Below are 27,742 nucleotides of genomic sequence, written 5' to 3'. Positions count from 1 at the left end.
GCATCGGTGACCTGTGTGATGCATCTGTGGGCGGCTGACTGCGAGATGCCACAAATGTCTGTTGCAGATCCCTGGAAGGAGCCTGAGGCAAAGAGGTTGAGGACGCTGGTGACTTTGACAGCCACTGGTAAGGCGTGGCCACCCACTCCTCTGGGTTGCAGGTCTTGCTCCAGCAATCTGCAAATGTCTGCAATGATCTGGCGCGATAGCCTGAGCCTCCTTTGGCACGGCTGCTCAGTCATGTTGAGGAAGTTCATCCGCTGCCTGTATACCCTGTATTGGGGGTATCGACTCCGACGCGATGCAGCCCTGTGCTGATGCCCTCTGTCCTGTGCAGCACCAGGTAGTTGAAGAGAAGGTTGGTGGTGTTGTCATTGGTGCTGCTGGTGTGCCTGGTGCTGCTGGTGTTGGGGCTCATCGTGGTCCAATTCTGAGGACCAAGGTGAGGCAGTATAGACAGGACCCATGCCGATGGTATAGATGGCATGTCAAGTATGTCAAGCATGTCAATGGTGTGATAGGTTGTACCAATGAGGTGACAGTGGATCCTGACTTTGCTGAAAAGACTTCCAACTTATAGGATATGGGAATAGTGCAGATAAGTGGAGATGAGGTAGAAGATCAGCCATGATCTTATTGAATGGCGGAGCAGGCTCGAGGGGCCAAATGGCCTACTCCTGCTCCTATTTCTTATGTTCTTATTTTCTTACCCTCTAGAAAGCTAGATCTGTGCTGACAATGCACTCAGCAACAGCATCTGCCTGAGGAAAGTAACTAGGTGTCAGGTGGGAGTATTTATTGTGCTTTCCATGCTGTGCACTAATGAGCTGGATCAATGGCCACTGAACTTTCGCTTCAGGTTCACAGACTTAGTTCCTGAGCTGCGTGATTCCCATGGTCATCAAAGGAAATTTGAAAGGTAGAATTGAAAAGAAGCTTAAGGGTCTGACAAGCACCTAATCTGAATTAGCTCGACCACCTCTGCCGTTTGGGTTACTGCTGCGCTGGCAAACACGTCCAATGGAAAGGCACGTGGGGGCGGTATGACAGCAACTTCCTGACCCACTCCAAGTTATTTCAAATTTGCCTCCTGGCCCGCCTCCATTCCCAACCGCATGGACATCAGAAAATTTTGGCCAGTGTGAGGGAGCTAAACTAACCTGCACAGTGTGAGGGAGCAGAACTAACCTGCACAGTGTGAGGGAGCAGAACTAACTCACACAGTGTGAGGGAGCAGAACTAACTCACACAGTGTGAGGGAGCAGAACTAACTCAGTGTGAGGGAGCTACATTAACCTGCACAGTGTGAGGGAGCTAAACTAACCTGCACAGTGTGAGGGAGCAGAACTAAAGAAAGACTTGAAAGACTTAATTTATAAAGCGCCTTTCACGATCACCGGATGTCTCAAAGCGCTTTACAGCCAATGAAGTGAATTCTCTATCACCCCCAGCACCCCTTCCCCTTCGCCTGGCACCTTCCCGTGCAAGCGCAGGAGATGTAACACCTGCCCTTATACCTCCTCCCTGTCCAGGGCCCCAAACACCCCTTCCAGGTGAAACAGCGATTTACTTGTACTTCTTGCAATCTAGTATACTGTATTCGCTGCTCACGATGCGGTCTCCTCTACATTGGGTAGACCAAACGCAGATTGGGTGACCGCTTTGCGGAACACCTCCGTTCAGTCCGTAAGGGTGCCCCCGAGCTTCCGGTCGCCTGTCTTTTAATTCACCGCCCCATTCCCACTTGGACCTTACCGTCCTCGGCCTCTTGCATTGTTCCACGGAAGCTCAACGTAAACTCGAGGAACAGCACCTCATCTTCCGATTAGGTACTTTACAGCCTTCCGGACTCAATATCGAGTTCAACAATTTCAGATCATAACCTCGGCCCCTATTACATTTTTACTTATATTTTTCATCCACACCTTTGTTTTGGTTTCCCCCCACCCCCCCCCTTCCTTTTTTCTCTCTCTCCCACATGGCAGCTGTCTCCCATTCTGCCAGCGCATTTCACACCTAATCTAGAGCTGCCTTTTGTCTCCACTAGTCCTATCACCATCTCGTCTCATTCTGAATACCTCTTAATGTCTCTTCTCTTTTGTTCTCTCCCAGCCCGGCCTCTTAATCTATTTCATTCCCTGTGCCTCTTCAGTCTTGATAAAGGGTTTTGACCCGAAACGTTGACTCCAATTTCTCTCCACGGGTGTTGCCTGACCTGCTGAATTTTTCCAGCATTTTCTGTTGTTATTTCGGATTTCCAGCATCTGCAGTATTTTGCCATCGTACTGAGGTTAATGACTAATGTTAATCCAGCTCTCTGACTGATCTTGCATTTATCTGTAATACAGATCGATACTGAACATAGTAGCATCTCGTGAATAGATCAATACTGTAGATAGATGGATGATGTAGGCAAGTAGTACTGAAAAATACAGATGAGCAAAGTAGCTAGCTAGATAGAAAAAATAGGTGTCAGCAAATGCAGATCTGCATTTTAAAAACTAAGCCTCTCCCTTTTGTTTCAATTTCAAGACATGTATAACACCTGCAAGTTATACATATGTGAAATTAGCTTAACTGAGTCTCTGCTGCCTGCTCACTGGGGATTTGTGTTAAACTGACAATCCTGCCTTGTTAGTCCGACAACAGGTTGGAAGCACCTGCTCACAGCCACGCGGGGGAAGGGAGGGAGAAGGGGATGGGAAAGGGGAGGGGAAGAGTAATTTGCATTGAACCATCTGCTTGTACATTTGAGAAGAAATTAATTTGATGTAACTGTTGACTTGCCTGCCCATCGTGTCTAGTGTTGTCTTCAAGTCTCTAATGTTACATTTAAAACAATTACAATTATTTTGCAGCTACATTGGCCCAGAAATTGGTGTCGGGGGCTTCCCACGGGTGCAAGCCCCCGACCTACACTTACCTAGTGCGCCGACAGTTGAAGCCTGGCCCTGCGTGCATTTCCTCTCTGTGGCCCGGTTCAGCTCCCGGCGTGCTGTGCTTGCGTGATCCAGCGGCGTGGTTAGTTCGATGAGCCGGCTGGGATCACGTGAGCACTGGGCAACCAATCGGAGGTTGCAAAAGTTCATTCATGAGTTTGATAGTAAGAACTGTCAAACTCATGAAAACTCCAGGTGCCCAAAACAGTACTTAAACTTCAAATAAAAGTTTTAAAAAATCCCACTAATTAAATGAACTATTAATAACTGTAAAAAACTAATTTAAACAATTATTCAAATTTTTGAACAAAATAATTTTTTAACAAATCGGGTCTAAAAATACACTTACCTTACTGTAAAGTCTTTAAAAATAATAAACCTGTTGAAAAAATGTTCTAACTTTAATTGATAGACCACTTACCTTTTAAAACTAAGTACTTACGTCTGCTTTTTTCTCGCGTAAAAACCGGAGGCCTTATCGCACAGGCAACCCTGTAAAAAAAAAGGAATTTCAGTGCGCACGCGCAGACTCCTGCGCGCACGCATTCCACCTCTGAACCCCTTGGTTCAGAGGAAAGGAAATGCCGGTTTTCCACGCATAGAAACATAGATACATAGAAGATAGGAGCAGGAGTAGGCCATTCGGCCCTTTGAGCCTGCTCCGCCTTTCAATGAGATCTTGGCTGATCATCCAAATTCAGTACCCTGTCCCTGCCTTCTCCCCATATCCCTTGATCCCTTTAGCCTGAAGAAATATATCCAACTCTTTCTTGAGAATATTTAATGAACGGGCCTTCACCGCCCTCTGTGGCAGAGAATTCCACAGGTTCACCACTCTCTGGGTGAAGAAATTCCTCCTCATTTCAGTCCTAAATGGCTTACCCCTTATCCTTAGACTATGACCCCTGGTTCTGGACTCCCCGGCCATCAGAAACATCCTTCCTGCATCTAGTCTGTCCAGGCCTGACAGAATTTTATAGGCTTCGATGAGATCCCCTCTCAATCTTCTAAACTCCAGTGAGTATAAGCCCAATCGACACAATCTCTCCTCATACGTCATTCCTGCCATCCCAGGTATCAGCCTGGTGAATCTTCGCTGCACTCCTTCCATGGCAAGAACGTCCTTCCTCAGGTAAGGCGACCAAAACTGCACACAATACTCAAGATGTGGTCTCACCAAGGCCCTGTACAACTGTAGCAAGACATCCTTGTTCCTGTACTCGAACCCTCTTGCTACGAAGGCCAACATACCATTTGCCTTCTTAACCGCCTGCTGCACCTGCATGCTTACCTTCAGCGACTGGTGCACAAGAACACCCAGGTCTCTTTGCACTTCCCCTTCTCCCAATCTATTGCCATTCAAATAATAATCTGCCTTCCTGTTTTTGCCACCAAAGTGGATAACCTCACATTTATCCACATTATAGTGCATTTGCCATGTTTCTGCCCAATCACCCAACCTGTCCTAATCATACTGGAGTTTCACGACATCCTCCTCACAGCATACCCTCCCACCCAGCTTTGTGTCGTCTGCAAATTTGGAGATATTACATCCAATTCCCTCGTCCAGATCATTAATATATATTGTGAACAGCTGGGGTCCTAGGACCGATCCATGCGGTACCCCACTAGTCACTGCCTGCCACTCGGAAAACGACCCGTTTATTCCAACTCTTTGCTTTCTGTCCGCCAACCAGTTCTCTATCCAAGTCAATACCTTGCCCCCAATCCCATGTGCCTTAATTTTGCACGCTAATCTCTTATGTGGGACCTTATCGAAAGCCTTCTGAAAGTCCAAATACACCACATCCGCTGGTTCTCCCTTATCTATTTTACCAGTTACATCCTCAAAAAATTCCAATAGATTAGTCAAGCATGATTTACCTTTTGTAAATCCATGTTGACTTTGTCCGATCCTGTCACTGCTTTCCAAGTGCTCTGCTATTACATCTTTTATAATAGACTCTAGCATCTTCCCCACTACCGATGTCAGGCTTAGCGGTCTATAATTCCCCGCTTTTTCTCTACCACCTTTTTTGAATAGTGGGGTAACATTAGCTACCCTCCAATCCATGGGTACTGTTCCAGAGTCTATCGAGTTCTGGAAGATGACCAGCAATGCATCTACTATTTCTAGGGACACTTCCTTAAGCACCCTGGGATGTAGATTATCAGGCCCTGGGGATTTATCGGCCTTCAGTCCCATCAATTTTCCTAACACCATTTCCCTACAAATACTGATTTCTTTCAGTTCCACCCTTTCATCAGACCCTATGTTCCCCGGCATCTCTGGGAGGTTATTTGTGTCCTCCTTTGTGAAGACAGAACCAAATTATGAATTTAGTTGGTCTGCCATTTCTTTGTTTCCCATGATAAATTCCCCTGATTCTGACTGCAAGGGACCTACGCTTGACTTCACCAATCTTTTTCTCTTCACATATCTATAAAAGCTTTTACAGTCAGTTTTTATGTTCCCTGCAAGCTTACTCTCATATTCTATTTTCCCTTTCTTAATTAATCCCTTTGTCCTCCTTTGTTGAATCCTAAACTGCTCCCAATCCTCAGGATTATTGCTTTTTCTGGCCAATTTATATGTCGTCTTCTTGGATCTTATGCTATCCCTAATTTCCCTTGTTAGCCACGGTTGAGTTACCTTTTTTGTTTTATTTTTATGCCAAACTGGGATGAACAAATTCTGTAGCTCATCCATTCGGTCTTTGAATGTTTGCCATTGCCTATCCACCGTCAACCCTTTGAGTGCCATTCCCCAATCAATCCTACCCAACTCACTCCTCAGACCATCATAGTTTCCTTTATTTAAATTGAGGACCCTAGTCTCTGAGTCAACTACTTCATTCTCCATCTTAATGAAGAATTCGATCATATTATGATCGCTCCAACCCAAGGGGCCTCGTACAACAAGATTGCTAATTAATCCTTTCTCGTTACATAATACCCAGTCTAAGATGGCCTGATCTCTGGTTGGTTCCTCGACATATTGGTCCAGGAAACCATCCTGTAAACACTCCAGGAATTCCTCCTCCACAGTATTGTTACTAATTTGGTTGGCCCAATCTATATGTAGATTAAAGTCACCCATGATGACTGCTGTGCCCTTATTGCACGCTTCTTTAATTTCCCTTTTCAAGCCATCCCCAACCTCCTCCTCACTGTTGGGAGGTCTATATACCACTCCCACTAATGTTTTTTTCCCCTTAGTATTTCTCAATTCTACCCATACAGATTCCACATCATCAGAGCTAATATCCTTCATTACAATTGTATTAATCCCTTCTTTAACCAGCAATGCTACCCCACCTCCCTTTCCTTTTTGCCTATCTTTCCTGAATATCGAATACCCCTGGATGTTGAGTTTCCAGTCTTGGCCATCCTTGAGCCACGTTTCCATAATCCCAACCAAATCATATTCGTTTACCTCTATTTGCGCAGCCAATTCATCCACCTTATTACAAATGCTCCTCGCATTAAGACACAAAGCCTTCAGGCTTGTTTTTTTAACGCTCTTAGACCTATTAGAATTATTATTTACTGTGGCCACATTTGATTTAAATCGTTGATTTCTCTGACTGCCACTTTTGTTTTTCTCCTTCCTATCTTTTGCTTTTATCCCCGTTTCCCTGTCCTCTGTCTCCCTGCTCAGGTTCCCAACCTCCTGCCATTTTAGTTTAAACCCCCCCGCAAGGATATTTGTCCCGCTCTGGTTCAGGTGCAACCCGTCCGACTTGTACAAGTCCCACCTTCCCCAGAAGCAGGCCCAGTGGTCCAGGAAACTAAAGCCCTCCTTCCTGCGCCAACTCTTTAGCCACGCATTCATCTGCTCTATCCTCCTATTCCTATACTCACTAGCACGTGGCACTGGGAGTAATCCAGAGATTACAACCTTTGAGGTCCTGCTCTTTAATCTGCTACTTAGCTCCCTAAATTCTTGCTGCAGGACCTCATCCCTCTTCCTGCCCATGTCATTGGTCCCAATGTGAACCACGACCTCTGACTGTTCATCCTCCCCCTTCAGAATGCCCTGCAGCCGTTCAGTGACATCCTTGACCCTGGCACCAGGGAGGCAACAAACCATCCTGGAGTCACGTCTACGGCCACAGAAATGCCTATCTGTTCCCCTTACGATAGAATCCCCTACCACTATTGCTCTCCCACTCTTTTTCCTCCCTTCCTGAGCAGCAGAAGCACCCCTGGTGCCAGGAAGTTGGCTGCTGCTGCCTTCCTCTGGTAAGTCATCCCCCTCAACAGTATCCAAATCGGTATACCTGTTTGAGAGGGGGATGGCCACAGGGGTCCCCTGCACTACCTGCCTGCCTCTACTGCTCTGCCTGATGGTCACCCATTTCCCTTCTGCCTGTGCAGGCCTTACCTGCGATGTGACCACCTCACTAAACGTGTTATCCACGACCCTCTCAGCATCGTGAATGCTCCAAAGCCCATCCATCCGCAGCTCCAGCGCCGCAATGCGGTCTGCTAGTAGCTGCAGCTGGATGCATTTCTGGCACACATGGTCGTCAGGGACACAGGCAGCGTCCCTGAATTCCCACATAGAGCAAGAGGAGCATAACACGGGGCTGGGCTGTCCTGACATGACTTACCCTTTAATTAATTTAAATTAATTCACGATCACCAATTAAAGATAAACTCTAAGGCGCTTGTATGGTTTACCAACAGCCCCCACTGCACCAGAAAAGACCTTAGCAACTATAAACCACAGTTAAAGTTTAAAAAAGAGAAATACTCACCAACCAATCACTTACCTGCTCCCTGGTGACGTCACACTCTGATTACTTTTTACCTCTCTCCCCGCTGCTGAGTTGGTGCACCTCACTGCTCCCTGGAACTGGTCGGGCCTCGGTGCTCACGCCGGTTTTTATACCGGGCTCCTCCTCACTGCTCCCTGGAACTGGTCGGGCCTCGGTGCTCGCGCCGGTTTTTATAGCGGGCTCCTCCTCGCCTCGCTGCTCCCAGGAACTGGTTGGGCCTCGGTGCTTGCGCCAGTTTTTATACCGGGCTCCTCCTCGCTGCTCCCTGGAACTGGTCGGGCCTCGGTGCTCGCGCCGGTTTTTATAGCGGGCTCCTCCTCGCTTCACTGCTCCCTGGAACTGGTCGGGCCTTGGTGCTCGCGCCGGTTTTTATACCGGGCTCCTCCTCACTGCTCCCTGGAACTGGTCGGGCCTTGGTGCTCACGCCGGCTTTTATACCGGGCTCCTCCTCGCCTCGCTGCTCCCTGGAACTGGTCGGGCCTCGGTACTTGCGCCGGTTTTTATACCGGGCTCCTCCTCATTGCTCCCTGGAACTGGTCGGGCCTCGGTGCTCGCGCCGGTTTTTATACCGGGCTCCTCCTCGCCTCACTGCTCCCTGGAACTGGTCGGGCCTCGGTGCTTGCGCCGGTTTTTATATCGGGCTCCTCCTCACCTCACTGCTCCCTGGAACTGGTCGGGCCTCGGTGCTCGTGCCGGTTTTTATACCGGGCTCCTCCTCGCCTCACTGCTCCCTGGAACTGGTCTGCACTGTGCATGCTGAAAACCAGCACTTCCATCTGGCCCACGCGTGAGTACACGGTGCTTACTCACGCGTTGGGACCTGAATTACTGGGCCATTATAACATGGAACATTATGTTCAGTGTACAACTTAGATTTTTGATATGCATTATTATATTTGGCATCCTTTGTACAGTGGTTGTCTTGCAGGTGACCCTGGCAGCTTGCCCAGATATTTGCTGTGTTTCGTTGGGGTGAGGATATTCACAAAGGCAATCTTCTGTGGATTGTTTGACCCATCCCCTCCCCCTGGTTGTCTTTCTGTCGGTTGGCTTCCGTTACGGTTTTCCACGTGGTATATGTTCAGATTACATCTAAATGTTTCACACCTTGGGGTATAACACTGAGGGGGTGATTTTGCCAATGGGGCGCTTTTGGAGGCGGGACCCCCACTTGTCGGGTCGATGTCCCGCCTTCATCAATTTGTGGCCAACCCATGCTATTTTCCCTTGATTGACCTTTGCAGGCCAAGTAAGGGAAAGCTGGTTGCAGAGCACGTCAACGTATGATGTTTCATCTGTCAAAAATTTTTGACAGGTGAGTTGTCATCATTTGACAGCTCTGTGAAGCTGTCAAACAGTGACATTCTCTGTAGTTTGATGAGGTCTTGAATTCAAGACCTCATCAAACCTCTTTCTTTTGCAGATATGAGATGATTGTTGCATTGGAGAATGCAACGGCCATCTGTTATCTCTACCACGGAGGTGCGAGACTCTTCGCATACACACCGACTCAAGCCTGCAGGAAGAAACAAAGGTAAGTACACTTTTTCTAACACTTTCCACTTACCTCAGATACTCACCTCTCCACACTTACACCCATCACTTACCTTCACAGCGCACTTTTGCACCCCTCCGACCCCCGCAGACCCACAACTCGCCTCGGTGACCCTGGAGGTGTTCGGAGCCTTCGGGAAGCCCGCACTTGTGTGGGCAAAATGGTGATAAGCCTATTTTCTGCCTGTTAACTACCTGATAACAGGCAGTTAAGTGGCTGTAATCCCTTCCCGCCTCCAAGGAGATGGGAACTGGCGCGGGACAGCTACCCGCCTCCTGGAAAGATGGCAGGGAGGCGGGTTGGGGGCGGGTTGGGCACCCGCCCCCAAATTCTGTTTTTTCCCGGGGGTCCCGCCTCCATACCCGCCTCCCCAGGGCTGGCAAGATCACGCCCTAAGTGTTGCCACAGTACATCGGGGGTGTTATGCTTAGTGAACAACAGAGCTCTTACTGGGCAAGTCAGCACATTTTTACAGATGCACAGACCAGATTAAAATAAATCTGGTAAAATGTTACAACTCAATGTAGTCGGAAAAGGAGTGGCTCCAAATGTTGCAGAAGGAAATCGGGTAGGTTACCTTTTACAGGAGAGATTTGAAGGTGAGGATGAGAATCTTGAAATCAATTTGTTGGACAACAAGAAGCCAGTGGACCTTGGGAAAAACATTGATGATGGGTTTGCCAGTCTTTGTTTGGGAGAGGAAACTGGCTGCTGAGGTTTGGGTTTCCTGGAATTTTTGAAGGATGGAGGTGGGTAGAATGGCAAGGAGAACAATCTTATGGTGAAAATTGGCAATCAAAAAATTATTTATATTCATTGTTATTTTTCTTCTCATGTGCTATTACTCCCCACTGTGACATGTTCCAGGCACTTAGCATTGTTGTTCTAGAGTCAACCTCTTGGTGGTAGACTGATTGATAGACTCATCCTCCAATTTTTCCCTTCGCACTTCACTGTCTCACCTTTTTTTTTCTTTGTATTTGGAGGGGATAGGGGTGGGGGTGCAAGTCTTCAACTTACATCTGAAACAGACACGTTATCTGCAAAGTGGCCATGGTACCCACCCATTTGTGATGCCGTGAGCCCTGAGTGATTTTGAGGCCCAGGCCTCGATCCATGCCGCAGGCCACGTCATAGAATGGTTACAGCACGGAGGAAGGCCATTCGGCCCATTGAGCCCGTGCCGGCAGCCTCTACAGAGGGCAGTTAAGAGTCACTTTTAAGACAGACGGGGTAAGGACAGCAGGTTCTCTTCCCTCAAGCACATTAGTGAACCAGTTGGGTTTTTAACAACAATCCAACAGCCTCATGGTCACTTTTACTGATACCAGCTTTTTATTTGCAGATTTCTTTTTAAACTAAATTCAAAATGTCAACTTCCACAGTGGGATTTGAGCACATGTTTTCTGGATTATTTGTTCATAAGTATTATAAGTCCAGTAACATAACCATTACATAATACTTTACCTGTAAAACAGTTTACGCGTTCAGGTAAAATTCCCATACTCATTAATTCATTTCAACTCTGACCCCATACCTCGTATTACTGTATTCAATATTGTATCACTAAATTAAAACAATGTTAGCATAAATGATGTTAAAATGACATAAATAAAAATTACAATACAAGCCAATTAACCAAAGTACACTTAAAATAATCTAAAGGTTTTTAAATATCAAGAAGGTATTATTACCATCTGTTGGATACTAGTGGTATAAATATTCTGGAGTCCTTGCTGTGATTTAATTGATTGAGTTGGCAGGCTCAGGGAGTTTCTGCAGTAAAGATTAATACCCAGGTTATGACAGAAAATTTGTCCCATCTTGGTGGTAGTTCTCTTTTCAGCACGGATTAGGACTGGCAGCAGACTTGGAAACAAAATCCCTCTAACATCAGAAAAGAGTAAAATGCAGTGTTTCCTCTTTCTCTATGGACCTGCAAAGGAACTTACAAGATATTAAAACAGCCATGTGGTGTGACTGTTAGAAATGTAAAGGGTACCAAAAACAAGTGTTAGGGCTATGAGGAAAAGTTACAGAAAGAGCATTTAACATACACACAAATGTTTAACAAAATTAAATAAGACATAATAGAGTTGCTCTTTTGAGGTTGTAACTAAGAGGCAGAGTAACTCCATCCCATTGACAGCACACCAGCTCTTCCTGGGGCATAGTCCGCAAGGCTGGCTTTGCACTTACCCCTTAATCTGCTCCTGACCCGGGCCAGGCTATATTGTCAGTAGGCTCCCAGTGGGAAGCAAAATGCTTGCATAAGATCCTGGGTGCCTGATGCAATGTAGTGTGGCTACAGGCCTCCAGGGCTGGACCCAAATGATTTTATAAAGAAATTTCACCCATCCATCCTGTCCCTGACTGGTTTAAGCTATGCAACTGATTTCAGAGACTAAGGCTGGCTTTTTTAAAGGCTTTCCCTGTCCTTTAGCATCCATGGACGCCAAGAATTATCCGGCATTACTATGGTGCAAATGACGGGGAAAACGTTGTGTGATGATACAAAAATTGGCCATGTAGTTGATAGTGAGGAAGAAAGCTGTAGACTGCAGGAAGATGTCAATGGACTAGTCAGGTGGGCAGAACAGTGGCAAATGGAATTCAATCCGGAGAAGTGTGAGGTAATGCATTTGGGGAGGGCTAACAAGGCAAGGGAATACACAATAAATGGCAGGATACTGAGAAATGTAGAGGAACAGAGGGACCTTGGAGTGCATGTCCACAGATCCCGGAAGGTAGCAGGACAGGTAGATAAGGTGGTTAAGAAGGCATATGGAATGCTTGTCTGTTTTAGCCGTGGCATAGAATACAAAAGCAGGGGGGTTATGCTTCAACTGTATAAAACACTAGTTAGGACTCAGCTAGAGTATTGCGTGCAGTTCTGGTCACCACATTACAAGAAAGATGTGATTGCACTAGAGAGGGTACAGAGGAGATTTACAAGGATGTTGCCGGGAGTAGAGAATCTTATCTATGAGGAAAGGCTGGATAGGCTGGGTTTGTTTTCCTTGGAACAGAGAAGGCTGAGGGGAGACCTTATTGAGGTGTATAAAATTTTGAGGGGCATAGATAAAGTGGATAGAAAGGACCTATTTCCCTTAGCAGAGGGGTCAAAAACATAGATACATAGATACATAGAAGATAGGAGCAGGAGTAGGCCATTCGGCCCTTCGAGCCTGCTCCGCCATTCAATGAGATCATGGCTGATCATCCAAATTCAGTACCCGGTCCCTGCCTTCTCCCCATATCCCTTGATCCCTTTAGCCTTAAGAAATATATCCAACTCTTTCTTGAATATACTTAATGAACTGGCCTCCACCGCCCTCTGTGGCAGAGAATTCCACAGGTTCACCACTCTCTGGGTGAAGAAATTCCTCCTCATTTCAGTCCTAAATGGCTCACCCCTTATCCTTAGACTATGACCCCTGGTTCTGGACTCCCCGGCCATCAGAAACATCCTTCCTGCATCTAGTCTGTCCAGGCCTGACAGAATTTTATAGGTTTCGATGAGATCCCCTCTCAATCTTCTAAACTCCAGTGAGTATAAGCCCAATCGACCCAATCTCTCCTCATACGTCATTCCTGCCATCCCAGGTATCAGCCTGGTGAATCTTCGCTGCAATCCTTCCATGGCAAGAACGTCCTTCCTCAGGTAAGGTGACCAAAACTGCACACAATACTCAAGGTGTGGTCTCACCAAGGCCCTGTACAACTGTAGCAAGACATCCTTGTTCTTGTACTCGAACCCTCTTGCTACGAAGGCCAACATACCATTTGCCTTCTTAACCGCCTGCTGCGCCTGCATGCTTACCTTCAGCGACTGGTGTACAAGAACACCCAGGTCTCTTTGCACTTCCCCTTCTCCCAAACTATTACCATTCAAATAATAATCTGCCTTCCTGTTTTTGCCACCAAAGTGGATAACCTCACATTTATCCACATTATAGTGCATTTGCCATGTTTCTGCCCAATCACCCAACCTGTCTTAATCGTACTGGAGTTTCACGACATCCTCCTCACAGCATACCCTCCCCCCCAGCTTTGTGTCGTCTGCAAATTTGGAGACATTACATCCAATTCCCTCGTCCAGATCATTAATATATATTGTGAACAGCTGGGGTCCTAGGACCGATCCTTGCGGTACCCCACTAGTCACTGCCTGCCACTCGGAAAACAACCCATTTATTCCAACTCTTTGCTTTCTGTCCGCCAACCAGTTCTCTATCCAAGTCAATACCTTGCCCCCAATCCCATGTGCCTTAATTTTGCACACTAATCTCTTATGCGGGACCTTATCAAAAGCCTTCTGAAAGTCCAAATACACCACATCCACTGGTTCTCCCTTATCTATTTTACCAGTTACATCCTCAAAAAATTCCAGTAGATTAGTCAAGCATGATTTACCTTTTGTAAATCCATGTTGACTTTGTCCGATCCAGTCACTGCTTTCCAAGTGCTCTGCTATTACATCTTTTATAATGGACTCTAGCATTTTCCCCACTACCGATGTCAAGCTTACTGGTCTATAATTCCCCACCTTTTCTCTACCACCTTTTTTGAATAGTGGGGTAACATTAGCTACCCTCCAATCCATGGGTACCGTTCCAGAGTCTATCGAGTTCTGGAAGATGACCAGCAATGCATCTACTATTTCTAGGGACACTTCCTTAAGTACCCTGGGATGTAGATTATCAGGCCCTGGGGATTTATCGGCCTTCAGTCCCATCAATTTTCCTAACACCATTTCCCTACAAATACTGATTTATTTCAGTTCCACCCTTTCACCAGACCCTATGTTCCCCGTCATCTCTGGGAGGTTATTTGTGTCCTCCTTTGTGATGACAGAACCAAAATATGTATTTAGTTGGTCTGCCATTTCTTTGTTCCCCATTATAAATTCCCCCGATTCTGACTGCAAGGGACCTACGCTTGACTTCACCAATCTTTTTCTCTTCACATATCTATAAAAGCTTTTACAGTCAGTTTTTATGTTTTCTGCAAGCTTTCTCTCATATTCTATTTTCCCTTTCTTAACTAATCCCTTTGTCTTCCTTTGTTAAATCCTAAACTGCTCCCAATCCTCAGGGTTATTGCTTTTTCTGGCCAATTTATATGCCCTCTCCTTGGACCTTATGCTATCCCTAATTTCCCTTGTTAGCCACGGTTGGGTCACCTTATTTGTTTTATTTTTACGTCAAACTGGGATGAACAACTTCTGTAGCTCATCCATTCGGTCTTTGAATGTTTGCCATTGCCTATCCACCGTCAACCCTTTGAGTGCCATTCCCCAATCAATCCTACCCAACTCGCTCCTCAGACCATCGTAGTTTCCTTTATTTAAATTGAGGACCCTAGTTTCTGAGTCAACTACTTCATTCTCCATCTTAATGAAGAATTCTATCATATTATGATCGCTCTGACCCAAGGGGCCTCGTATAACAAGATTGCTAATTAATCCTTTCTCGTTACATAATACCCAGTCTAAGATGGCCTGATCTCTGGTTGGTTCCTCGACATATTGGTCCAGGAAACCATCCCGTAAACACTCCAGGAATTCCTCCACCACAGTATTGTTACTAATTTGGTTAGCCCAATCTATATGTAGATTAAAGTCACCCATGATGACTGCTGTGCCCTTATTGCACGCTTCTTTAATTTCCCTTTTAATGCTATCCCCAACCTCCGCCTTACTGTTTGGAGGTCCATATACCACTCCCACTAATGTTTTTTTCCCCTTAGTATTTCTCAATTCTACCCAAACAGATTCCACATCATCAGAGCTAATATCCTTCATTACAATTGTGTTAATCCCTTCTTTAACCAGTAATGCTACCCCTCCTCCCTTTCCTTTTTGCCTATCTTTCCTGAATATCGAATACCCCTGGATGTTGATTTCCCAGTCTTGGCCATCCTTGAGCCACGTTTCCGTAATCCCAACCAAATCATATTTGTTTACCTCTAGTTGCGCAGCCAATTCATCCACCTTATTACAAATGCTCCTCGCATTAAGACACAAAGCCTTCAGGCTTGTTTTTTTAATGCTCTTAGACCTATTAGAATTATTATTTACTGTGGCCACGTTTGATTTAAACTGTTGATTTCCCTGACTGCCACTTTTGTTTTTCTCCTTCCTATCTTTTGCTTTTATCCTTGTTTCCCTTTCCTCTGTCTCCCTGCTCAGGTTCCCAACCCCCTTCCATTTTAGTTTAAACCCTCCCCCACAGCACTAGCAAACACTCCCCCTAGGAAATTGGTTCCAGCCCTGCCCAGGTCCAGACCGTCCAGTTTGAACTGGTCCCACCTTCCCCAGAACTGGTTCCAATGTCCCAGGAACTTGAATCCCTCCCCCTGGCACCATTCCTCTAGCCACGTATTCATCTGAAGTATCCTTCTATTTCTACGCTGACTAGCACGTGGCACTGGTAGCAATCCTGAGATTACTACCTTTGAGGTCCTGTTTTTTAATTTACCTCCTAACTCCCTATATTCTGCTTTTAGGACCTCATCCCGCTTTTTACCTATATCGTTGGTGCCTATATGCACCACGACAACTGGCTGTTCACCCTCCCCTTCCAAGATGTTCTGCAGCCGCTCGGAGACATCCTTGACTCTTGCACCAGGGAGACAACACACCACCCTGGAGTCTCGTTTGCGGCCGCAGAAACGCCTATCTATTCCCCTTACAATTGAATCCCCTATTACTGTAGCTCTACCACTCTTTTTCCTCTCATTCTGTGCAGCAGAGCCACCCCTGGTGCCAGGAAGTTGGCTGCTGCTGCCTTCCTCTGATAAGCCATCCCCCCCAACAGTACTCAAAGTGGTGTATCTGTTGGAGAGGGGGATAGCCACAGGGGACCCCTGCACTACCTGCCTGCGCCTAGTACTCTGCCTGTTGGTCACCCGTTCCCTTTCTTCCTGTCCAACCTCTACCTGCGGTGTGTCCAACTCCCTAAACGTGCTATTCACGATGTCCCGAGCATCGTGAACGCTCCAGTATGCATCCAATTGCAGCTCCAGTGCCGCAATGTGGTCTGTCAGTAGCTGCAGCTGGGTGCACTTCCTGCACACGTAGTTGTCAGGGACACAGGAGGTGTCCCTGAGTTCCCACATTTCGCAGGAGGAGCAGATCACAGGGCCGGGCTGTCCTGCCATGACTTACCCTTTAATTAATTGAGTTTAAATTAAATCAATCAATCCCACTAATTACACTACAGTTAAATAGTTTACCAACAGTCCCCGCTACACCAGAGAGACCTTAGAAACTATAAAACAGAGTTAAAGTTTAAAAAAGAGAGAAATACTCACCAACCAATCACTTACCTGCTTCCTGCTGACGTCACACTTGGATTACCTTTTACCTCTCTCCCGGAACCTGGATTGGTCAGGCCTCTGGTGATCCCTTGCAGGTCCGCTGCCTCTCCGGTCTCGGGGCTCTGGGCCTCACTGCCTCGGGCTGCTCTTTAAGTAGACCCGGCACTCTTTCCACTGGTGGTAAAATGCAGGAAAATGGAGGGGGACCAAAGCTTGCCATAAACACTTTAAGCAGACTAAAGTGGAGTCGCTTGTCCAATAAGTTTGTAAACAGCAAGAGGATATTTTTGGTATGCAAAAGGAGGGCTCCTACACTTGCAGTTTTCAGGCAGCAGATTCCCATATGAAAATTGACAGGATTGCCCACCTCCCCCAGAAAGGATTGCCTAATTGACATTTTTGCTGAACAAATTATTCACAGCTTTACATACTTGCCGCAGTCTTCTACTCATATAGCCTGAAGCTGGAACAATCGGGGAAGCAGAGAGGCCCGTGCATTTCTTTGAAGATGCTTTTACATTTAATGCTTCTATTGATTGGATTGTGGGAGAGTGACATCTTGTGCTGGTTCTTTGCAATTAAAGAAAAACTTGCATTCATATAGCGCCTTTCATGACCACCAGAAGTCTCATAAGAACATAAGAAATAGGAGCAGGAGTAGGCCATTTGGCCCCTCGAGCCTGCGCCGCCATTCAATAAGATCATGGCTGATCTGATCTTGGCCTCAACGCCACTTTCCCGCTCGCTCCCCATAACCCTTGTCTCAAAGTGCTTTACAGCCAATGAAGTACTTTTTGGAGTGTAGTGACTGTTGTAATGTAGGAAATGCAGCAGCTAATTAGCACACAGCAAGGTCCCACAAACAGCAATGTGATAATGACCAGATAATCTGGTTTATATGTTGGTGGAGGGATACTGTAGTGTATGTACCTTTAAGAGAGAACTACTTTTACAGCTCCTGTATACTGTAGAACCTGCAGTGACCACACCTGTATATAAACCCTGAGCAGGGATCTGTACTGTTAGTTTTTAGACTACCCTCATCCAGTAAACACCTGTTGATTGTTAATCTGCAGTCTCCGTCTATTTATTGAAGAACACCATACCTTCAGATTCACGGATTTAACAGTGGTGACGAGGTCGATTCGAACCTACCTGCAACTCTGCATTTCCTCCCAGGGATTCGCTCCTGGAGGACAGTGGAAGAAAGTCGAGGCCAGAAGCACGGGCATCGACCACGAGCAACCGCCCAGTCATCCGGCAGAGAGTGAGCATCGCAGGGGAGGTTGTTGAGAGCTGGGCTTGGTTCTCTAGCCACGATGATCCAGCAACAGGCTGGCAACAGGTACGGCGCAGACCCTTCTCGGACAGCGGCAGCTGGAGCTGACCGACGGCACAGAAAAGGCCGAGCAGCATCGACGGGGTAAGAGAGAGGGTAAAGCGCACAGGGCGCAGCTGGGGGTTGAAGACCGAGCGGCGTCGACGGAAAACAAACAGAGAGAGAGGGTAAAGCACAGCCGGGGTTCAGGACCGAGCGGCGGCAACGAGAGAGGCGCGCAGGAAAATGCGCAGAGCGCAGCCAGTGCTCAAGGGCTGAGCAGCGTCTGCGGGGGAAGAAAGGAAGCGCGGGAGATGCCATTTGAGCCGCGGAGAAGAAGGGAGAGTGCGGGAGATGCCATTTTTGAAGCCGCAGCGGAGAAGAAGGGCGAGCGCGGGAAGAAAGGGAAGTGCGGGAGACGCCATTTTGAGTCAGCGGAGAAGAAGGGAGAGCACGGGAGACGCCATTTTAGCCAGTCTAACCACGCCCAGGGATGCCGAAGAGTGGCAGTGTCATAGCGTTTGACAATGAAGTCGAAAATTGGGCGACATATGTGGAATGCATTGAGGTGTACTGCAGAGCGAATGAAGTGCCAGATGCCAGGAAAGCACTGGTATTGTTGAATTCCATGGGGGCAAGAACGTATGGCTTACTGCGAAACCTAGTAACCCCAGAGAAGCCAGTGGATAAGGATTTCAAAAGCATAGTGGCAATCCTACAGGACCACTTAAACCCCACACCACTGCTGATAGCAGAAAGATTTAATTTCCACACAAGGAACCAGCAAAAAGACGAAAGTAATGCTGAGTATTTAACGGAACTGCGCAAGCTATCGAAACATTGCCAGTTTGGAATGGGACTAGCAGATACGTTAAGGGACAAGTTTGTGTGTGGGCTTCAAAGTGAAGGAACCCAGAGACGGCTTCTATCAGAAAAGGATCTTACGCTGGACAAGGCTTTCAGCATGGCAGTATCACACGAAGCAGCCGCACGGGGCGCTGCAGAGATACAACGGAGACCGCAAGAATATGGCACCAATGAAATGTCATATGGAGCAGTGAAATGTTATCGCTGCGGCAGAACAACACACGACCAGAAGGATTGTTGGTTCAAGGACCAAGTGTGCAGACAGTGTGGAAAAGCAGGACACATAGCAAGAGTCTGCAGGTCGGGAAAGAAAACCAGCAGCATGAAATCTCCACAGGAGAAGTACAAAAAGGTACATAAGGTGACGGAGAGCAGTTCAGATGAACAGAAAAGTGATACAGACTCCGGAAGCAAGGAGCTGGGTTGTCTGAAACTACATAATGTAATCAAAATGAAGGATCACCAAACTATCTGGGTCACGCTCAAGATAGACGGAGTCCAAGTGAAAATGGAATTGGACACAGGATCAGCCCTAACAGTCATAAACCGAAGGGACTACAAGCGGCTATTCTCACATATACCCTTGAGAGATACAGAAATTGTCTTGAAGGCGTACACGGGGCAAAAAGTCTACCCCAAAGGAAAAATAAGGGTGAACGTGATATACAACGGCAAGGAAACACCGAAAATGGATCTATATGTATTGCCAGATGGAGGACCACCACTACTAGGACGTGAATGGATCCGGAAGATACAGTTAGATTGGCATTCCATACAGGCACTGACGGTAGAGGCCAAAAAGGATGACGACGTCACACCTGGACGACTGTCAAAAATGTTAACTGATGCACAAGAAGTGTTCCAGGAGGGACTCGGAACACTAAAAGGCATAACAGCGATGATCAAAATAGAGGAAAATGCAAGCCCAACGTTTTTTAAGGCCAGACCGGTGCCTTATGCGATCCGCCCAGCCATCGAAGCAGAGCTGGAAGGTTTGGAACGTTCAGGAGTACTGTCCAAAGTGGACTGGAGCGAGTGGGCTACACCCATCGTTCCTGTAATGAAGAGGTCATTGAGTAATACGCCTGGGGAACCAAAGAAGGTTCACATCTGTGGGGACTTTAAAGTGACAGTGAACCCAGTCCATCACACGGTACAATATCCGCTTCCGCGGATTGAAGATATTTTCGCCTCACTATCTGGAGGAAAACGCTTCACTAAGATTGATCTGGCCCAGGCGTACCTGCAAATGGAGGTAGAAGAAGCCTCGAAACAGTACCTCCCGATCAACACTCATAAAGGTCTCTACCAATACAACTGGCTGGTGTTCGGGGTAGCATCAGCTCCGGCTATTTGGCAAAGGGCAATGGATCAAGTCCTGCAAGGGATTCCAGGGACCCAGTGTTATTTGGACGACATCCTGGTCACGGGCGAAAATGACAGTGATCACCTTGCCAACCTGGAGCAGGTGCTCACTAGATTGAAGGAATATGGGCTACGAGCTAATCGCCACAAATGCGAGTTTTTCCAGAAGCAGATCTCGTATTGTGGCCACGTTATTGATGAAGAGGGGTTACATAAGTCCCCTGAAAAGATTGAGGCAGTAGTCAAGGCTCCAGCACCGGAAACTGTGTCACAACTGAGGTCGTTCCTCGGGCTGGTGAACTACTACCATAAGTTCTTACCAAATTTGTCTACAGTATTACACCCACTGAACACCCTACTGCAAACGGGGGTACCATGGAAGTGGAATGATGAATGTAAACGAGCTTTCCAGAAGTGCAAAGAATTGATCACATCAAAAGAGGTGTTGGCTCATTTCAACCCAGCACTACCAGTTCGGTTGGCGTGTGATGCATCACCCTATGGTATTGGAGCGGTGCTGTCGCACAAATTCCCAGACAGGTTGGAGAGGCCAGTAGCCTTTGCGTCTCGGTCACTAACCTCAGCCGAGCGCGACTACGCCCAGGTTGACAGGGAGGCCCTCAGCCTAGTATGGGGAGTGAAAAAGTTCAACCAGTATCTGCACGGGCAGAAGTTCACCTTGCTGACTGACCACCAACCACTTGTCTCCATCTTTAATCCAAAGAAGGGCGTTCCGGTGATGACTGCGCAACGGCTACAAAGATGGTCCCTTTTTCTAGGGGCGAACCAATATGAAATAGAGTATAAGGGCACGAAACAGCATGGAAATGCTGATGGGTTATCACGCCTGCCACTGCCTACTGCGGAGGAAGTAGCAGCAGTGGACCCTGTCGAAATATTTTATTCAACTATAATTGAACGCTTGCCAGTAACTAACGCGGATATAGAGAAGGAGACCCGAAATGATCCGACACTGTCTCGGGTGGATCCCGAGTGGTAATTCCACCCAAGTTAAGGGAGAGAGTGCTCAATGAGCTTCACGAAGGCCATCTGGGAGGGGTGAAAATGAAAAGCCTTGCTAGGGCTTATGTGTGGCGGCCGGGGAATCGATCAACAAATCAAGGACCTGACAAAGAGCTGCTCAGGATGCCAGAAGGTCCAAAATGCACCACCACATGCCCCTCTACACCCATGGGAGTGCCCCTCCTCTCCATGGCAACGGGTGCATATTGATTTTGCTGGTCCATTCATGGACTCAATGTTCTTAATAGCAGTGGATGCACACTCGAAATGGCCTGTGATCAAAATGTCCTCCACCACTACGGAGAAAACAATTGCAGTCCTACGGACCATATTTGCCAGGAATGGCTTGCCAGAACAGATTTGCTCTGATAACGGACCACAGTTTGTGTCCGAAGAGTTTCGGAAATTTATGAGAAGGAATGGGGTAAGGCATTACACATCCGCCCCGTATCATCCAGCCACAAATGGATTGGCTGAGAGGTTCGTACAAACCTTTAAAAAGGCAGTAAGGGCAATGTGCGATGACGACTTTCCACTGCAGCATAAGGTGGACAATTTCCTGTTAGCCTACAGAAATGCGACACATGCAGTTACCAACCAGACCCCGGCCATGATGTTCTTTAACCGAAGGTTGAGATCTTGTCTGGATTTGCTCAGACCAAATGTACGAAGAAATGTTGAGAATAAGCAATTCCAGCACATCAATGAGAAGCCGACAAGGAGCTTCAATGTAGGACAACCAGTCTTGGCCCGCGACTACCGAACAGAGAAATGGCAACCAGGAACGATATGCACACGGCAGGGGCCACTAATGTACACAGTGGATGTTGGGGAGAACATTGTGAGACGCCATGTCGACCAGATCCTAGCGTCACAAGAACGAGTCAACCCCATGTCTCGCGTACCTGGTGATGAACCCGACATACCAGTAGCATCTACCCCAGAAACAGTAGCATCGGAAGCTGATGAACTAACCAACGACAGGGGGCCAGAATCGCCTCCGCACCAAGAGCAAGACACTCAGGAAAGACGCTATCCAGAAAGAATCAGGAAGCCGCCCCAAAGACTGAATCTATAAATGGACTATTTCAGTTAATGTGCATGTTAAAAGTGTTAACTGTTAATTGAATGTTATGGTACTGTTAATCTAAAAGGGGAGAAATTGTAGTGTATGTACCTTTAAGAGAGAACTACTTTTACAGCTCCTGTATACTGTACTACCGGCAGTGACCACACCTGTATATAAGCCCTGAGCAGGGATCTGTACTGTTAGTTTTTAGACTACCCTCATCCAGTAAACACCTGCTGATTGTTAATCTGCAGTCTCCGTCTATTTATTGAAGAACACCATACCTTAAGATTCACAGATTTAACAGATACATATTGGCCAGGACACCAGGGATACTCCCCTGCACTTCTTTGAAATAGTGCCATGAGATCTTTTACATCCATCTGAGAAAGCAGACAGGCCTCAGTTTAACATCTCATCCGAAAGAGGGCAGCTCCTACAGTGCAGCACTCCCTCAGCACTGCACTCCCTCAGCACTGCACTGGAGTGTCAGCCTGGATTTTTGTGCTCAAGTCAAAAAAGTCAAAAAAAGTCACTCAACTTAGAGGCTAGAGTGCAACCCACTGAGCCACAGATGACACATTGCTTATAGCAGGAGCATGAGTGAGAACGCGATTTTCCCACTACACGCCGGTGGCCAGTGTAAGCATGAAATTAACATCTGCCACTCATGAAACCGTTCAATTCATTTCTTTCTCTGGGTAGGTCAATGGAAACCTGTTAAATTAATTTATATTCAGATCAACGCTATATTTTAAAATTGTGACTGTTTTAGAATTTGTATCCTGCAGAGTTTAATGGAAACAAAGTACATAATTGTAACTAAGTATTGAAGCGGTTTGATAATTTGTATAGTGCTGACTCTTTGTACCCCGCACACAGAAATAAAAGTACAGTACTGCAAATAGCGCACGGATTAAATCTGTTCCCCTACAGAGTGAATTCATCCTCCGTCTCGCCACTGCTCCTGCACCCATTAAAAATGGATCAACCAGTTACAGTCTCTAAATAGGATTGAGTTTAGCTGTTAGACAAACCAGAGTGGGTCCGGCAGATTCTATATTCAATGTTGAATCGAACGAGTGTTCAGTACAGCCATTCTTTATGGGACTTTGTAGTCACCTTTAATTAGCTACTGCACAGTTTACAAAAGAATGCTGGAGACAAATTGATCTGCAATAAAAAAAAGACGATTAATCAATGAAACGATTGTTTGATCTGGCTGAAGGGGGTAACTAAAGGTGGTGGGGCTGTCTGAAAGGACAATGACAGGTAAGGACAGTTTAATGAGATGCAGACAGCTGCTCGACCAGCCAAAATAGTCAGCGCGCTTAATACGGTTTAAGGCGCCTTTGTCATTGAAGCTTATGGTGATAGCAATTGGTTAGTGCCATTTGCCCAATGTTGGCGGCAGTCCGGATAAGTGGGGATGGTGTAAGGGGTGGGCACTGTATATTGCTAGTGTCTGTAATTTTCATGCGATTCTCCCAACATCCTGCTGCAACTTAGACAGAAACACCAGAGAAATGGCAATTTACGTAATTTCTCCAGAGTTTCCGCCAAAGTTCTGCCAAAGGAAGCACTGCAGAAATTCTCCCCTTTGTTCTCTCATTTTGATACAGAAGTGTAGAAACATGAAAACTGGCAACTTTGCAAAGTGCCTGTAGAGTAAACACAATGGTTGTCAAAATCCACAAGAACCCTAAAGCAAATGACCCTGATTCCAACATTCTTCTCAAATACTAAACCTGCCATTTGTTGCTTGACCAAATACAACTTTGGGGACTTGGGCCTAGAAATTGAGTGCCCTTAGCGCCGATTTTGCGGCGCTAGAGGGCCTAGCGCTGCATTTGGCGCCGGCGCCGAAATTGCCTGGGGCCCTTACGCCGCGGTAGACCGGTAGCGCTGCGCCGGCACCGATGACGTCATCGGTGTGCGCAGCGTCCCGGTTGCCATGCCGACGGGCCCCAGCGCCGAAATTCAGTTGCGGCCGCCTCGCCCGTGACAGCCGCAACTAAGACTCTGGCAACAGAGTCTTACAAGTCTTTGCGCCGGCGCATTAAAGGCCCCGCGGCGGCCGGCCGCTTTCCCGCCGGCCGCCTGGCCGCAGCTCCCTCCCCGGACTTCCCCCCCCCCCCCCGCCGGAACAGAAGCAAGCCCGGCACTTGTCCGAGGTGCCGGGCTCATTTTTTAAAAGATTTTCGCGGGCCGCGATCGGGTGCAGGCAGCTCCTCCTTAAGGGAAGGAGGAGGCCTGCACTTCCCGAGCCTGCCGCACCGCATCGGGTGCCGCAGCGCCGGAATTGCGGCGCGAAACGGCACTTAGCGCCGATTTACCGCCGCAAAGACCCTTCAGTAGCGCCGGCAGCCGTTTGGGCGCGGCCCTGCTGAATTTTTGGCGCGCGCAGGGGGACTTAGCGCCGGCACTAACTTCCGGCGCTAAAGCCCTGGCTAAGCCAAAACTCAATTTCTAGGCCAGGATATTGCTGCTTACAGTTTCTTTGGGGAAAAAATAATGGCCTCCAACTTTTGGATCAAAGCCAGACATCCCAGCCCTGCCTTTCGATCTATTTCATTTCCTTTCCAGTTTTGGAAAAAAGGTTAGACCCGAAACGTCGACTCTAATTTCTCTCCACGGATGTTGCCTGGCCTGCTGAGTTTTTCCAGCATTTTCTGTTGTTATTTCGGATTTCCAGCATCTGCAGTATTTTGCTATCCTACTTTATATCCAATGCTTTTCTCACCAAATTAAAACCTCCACTAATTTGTCAATGCTTTGTTACACATTTAACATGTACAACAGGGGATGCAAAGCTAACCATGTTAATTAACAGCTTGTTAAGCACCCATTAAGTAGTTAAATCTGCATCAATCACAGACAATAGCCCAATGACCAAATTTGAATTAGTACCACTGACTGTAAATTAAATTAAATTAAGAAACAGGAGTTGACAATGTAACCAAATCAAAATGTGCATATAAAAAATGTCAATTAAAACTAAAAATCCTGGAAATACACAGCAGGCCCATCAACATTCGCAAAGAGAAAAGATAGGTTAACATTATGGACCTTAGGAACATGAGAAGGCCATTCAGCCCCGAGAGCCTGTTCCACCATTCAATTAGATGAAAGCTGATCTGTACCTCAACTCCATTTACCTTCTTCAGAGGAATATTTTTATCTGTAAGACAGACTTGTGTATAGTGTCAAGCCGTGGATCAGTTGCCTGAGTCAGAAGGTTGTAGGTTCAAGTCCCACTCCAGAGACTTGAACACAAAAATCTAGGCTGACACACTCAGTGCAGTACCAAGGGAGTGCTGCACTGTTGGAGGTGCTGTCTTTCAGATAAGCGTTTTTTTAATGGGATGTGGGCGTTGCTGGTAAGGCCAGCATTTATTGCCCATCCCTAATTGCCCTTGAGAGGGTGGTGGTGAGCTGTTAGAATAAAATTTTGCTGGACAAGATTGCTGGACAAGATTTTGCTGGAAAAGACACAAACAACAAATTCGCTGACTGGGACTAATTGGATCACTGAGGACTAACAAGGTTCACTGGTATCTTATCATCGAACTAATCACTTGTATCCTATTATCGATCTAATCACATTCCGCCGGGGAACAAGACGGAACGAAGACCTGAAGAGGCAGAATTGGCAACACAAGTGTGTAAACTCCTGACTGGAGGAAAATAACGATATGCGCTAATAAACGAATTGATTGGATGAATGTAAATGATCTAAAACCAACTTCTTGGAATTGTATATAAGCTCGGCACGTACTACAATCGGGGAGAAGGTGCTCTTGCAGACCGCGTGGTTGCAGACTCTTCTCCCAGAGCTCTGTCATTTAATAAAGTTGTCTCTCTTACTCAAAGTCTAGTTTCCGAGGAATCATTTTTCCTACACCATTCAATTAGATGAAAGCTGATCTGTACCTCAACTCCATTTACCTTCTTCAGAGGAACATTTTTATCTGTAAGACAGACTTGTGTATAGTGTCAAGTCGTGGATCAGTTGCCTCTGAGTCAGAAGGTTGTAGGTTCAAGTCCCACTCCAGAGACTTGAACACAAAAATCTAGGCTGACACACTCAGTGCAGTACCGAGGGAGTGCTGCACTGTTGGAGGTGCTGTCTTTCAGATAAGCCTTTTTAAAAATTTGTTTTTTTAATGGGATGTGGGCGTTGCTGGTAAGGCCAGCATTTATTGCCCATCCCTAATTGCCCTTGAGAAGGTGGTGGTGAGCCACTGCAGTCTGTGTGGTGAAGGTACTCCCACAGTGCTGTTAGGTAGGGAGTTCCAGGATTTTGACCCAGCGATGATGAAGGATCGGTGATATACTTCTAAGTCAGGATGGTGCGTGACTTGGAGGGGAACTTGGAGGTGGTGGTGTTCCCATGCGTCTGCTGCCCTTGTCCTTTTAGGTGGAAGAGGTCACGGTTTTGGGAGGTGCTGCCGAAGAAGCATTGGTGAGTTGTTGCAATGCATCTTGTAGATGTTACACAGGTGGTGGAGGGAGTGAATGTTTAAGGTGGTGGCTGGGGTGCCAATCAAGTGGGCTGCTTTGTCCTGGATGGTGTTGAGCTTCTTGAGTGTTGTTGGAGCTGCACTCATCCAGGCAAGTGGAGTGTATTCCATCACACTCCTTACTTGTGCCTTGTAGATGGTGGAAAGGCTTTGGGGGACACTCGCCACAGAATACCTAGCCTCTGACTTGATCTTGTTGCCACAGTATTTATGTGGCTGGTCCAGTTAAGTTTCTGGTCAATGGTGACCCCCAGGATGTTGATGGTGGGGGATTCGGCGATGGTAATGCCGTTGACTCTCGCTTGTTGGAGATAGTCATTGCCTGGCACTTATGTGGTGCGAATGTTACCTGCCACTTATCAACCCAAGCCTGAACATTGTCCAGGTCTTGTTGCATGCGGTCATGGACTGCTTCATTATCTGAGGAGTTGTGAATGGCACTGAACATTGTGTAGTCATTAGCGAACATCCCCATTTCTAACCTTATGTTGGAGGGAATGTCATTGATGAAGCAGCTGCAGATGGTTGGCCCTAGGACATTGCCCTGAGGAACTCCTGCAGCAATGTCCTGGGTCTGCTCTCTCGGGTGGCTGAAGAAGATCCCATGGCACTATTTTGAAGAACAAGGGAGTTATCCCTGGTGTCCTGGCCAATATTTATCCCTCAACCAACATCACTGAAGCAGATTATCTGGTCATTATTACATTGCATCACATTACTGAACTGTTTGGAATACTTGAAAATAATACAGCACCTCAAACTATGTTTGACTTACTTGATTGAGTTTTCTGATGAGGTAACTGAGAGAGTGGATGAGGGCAGTGCAGTTGATGTTGTCTATATGGACTTTGATGGGCCTTCAATAACCACAAAACTAGAAGTTATAGACTTAAGCAAGTTGGCTTTTAATCACTAAGATCAGAGCTAACATCTCAACACGCCGACTGGTTCACAGGAATGAGTCAGACAGATCCTG

This window comes from Somniosus microcephalus, chromosome 1 (assembly GCF_052327205.1).
Source record: "Somniosus microcephalus isolate GS21.2 chromosome 1, FLI_Smic_1.0, whole genome shotgun sequence".
Taxonomy (NCBI): Eukaryota; Metazoa; Chordata; class Chondrichthyes; order Squaliformes; family Somniosidae; genus Somniosus; species Somniosus microcephalus.
Note: the sequence above shows the minus strand (reverse complement) of the source record.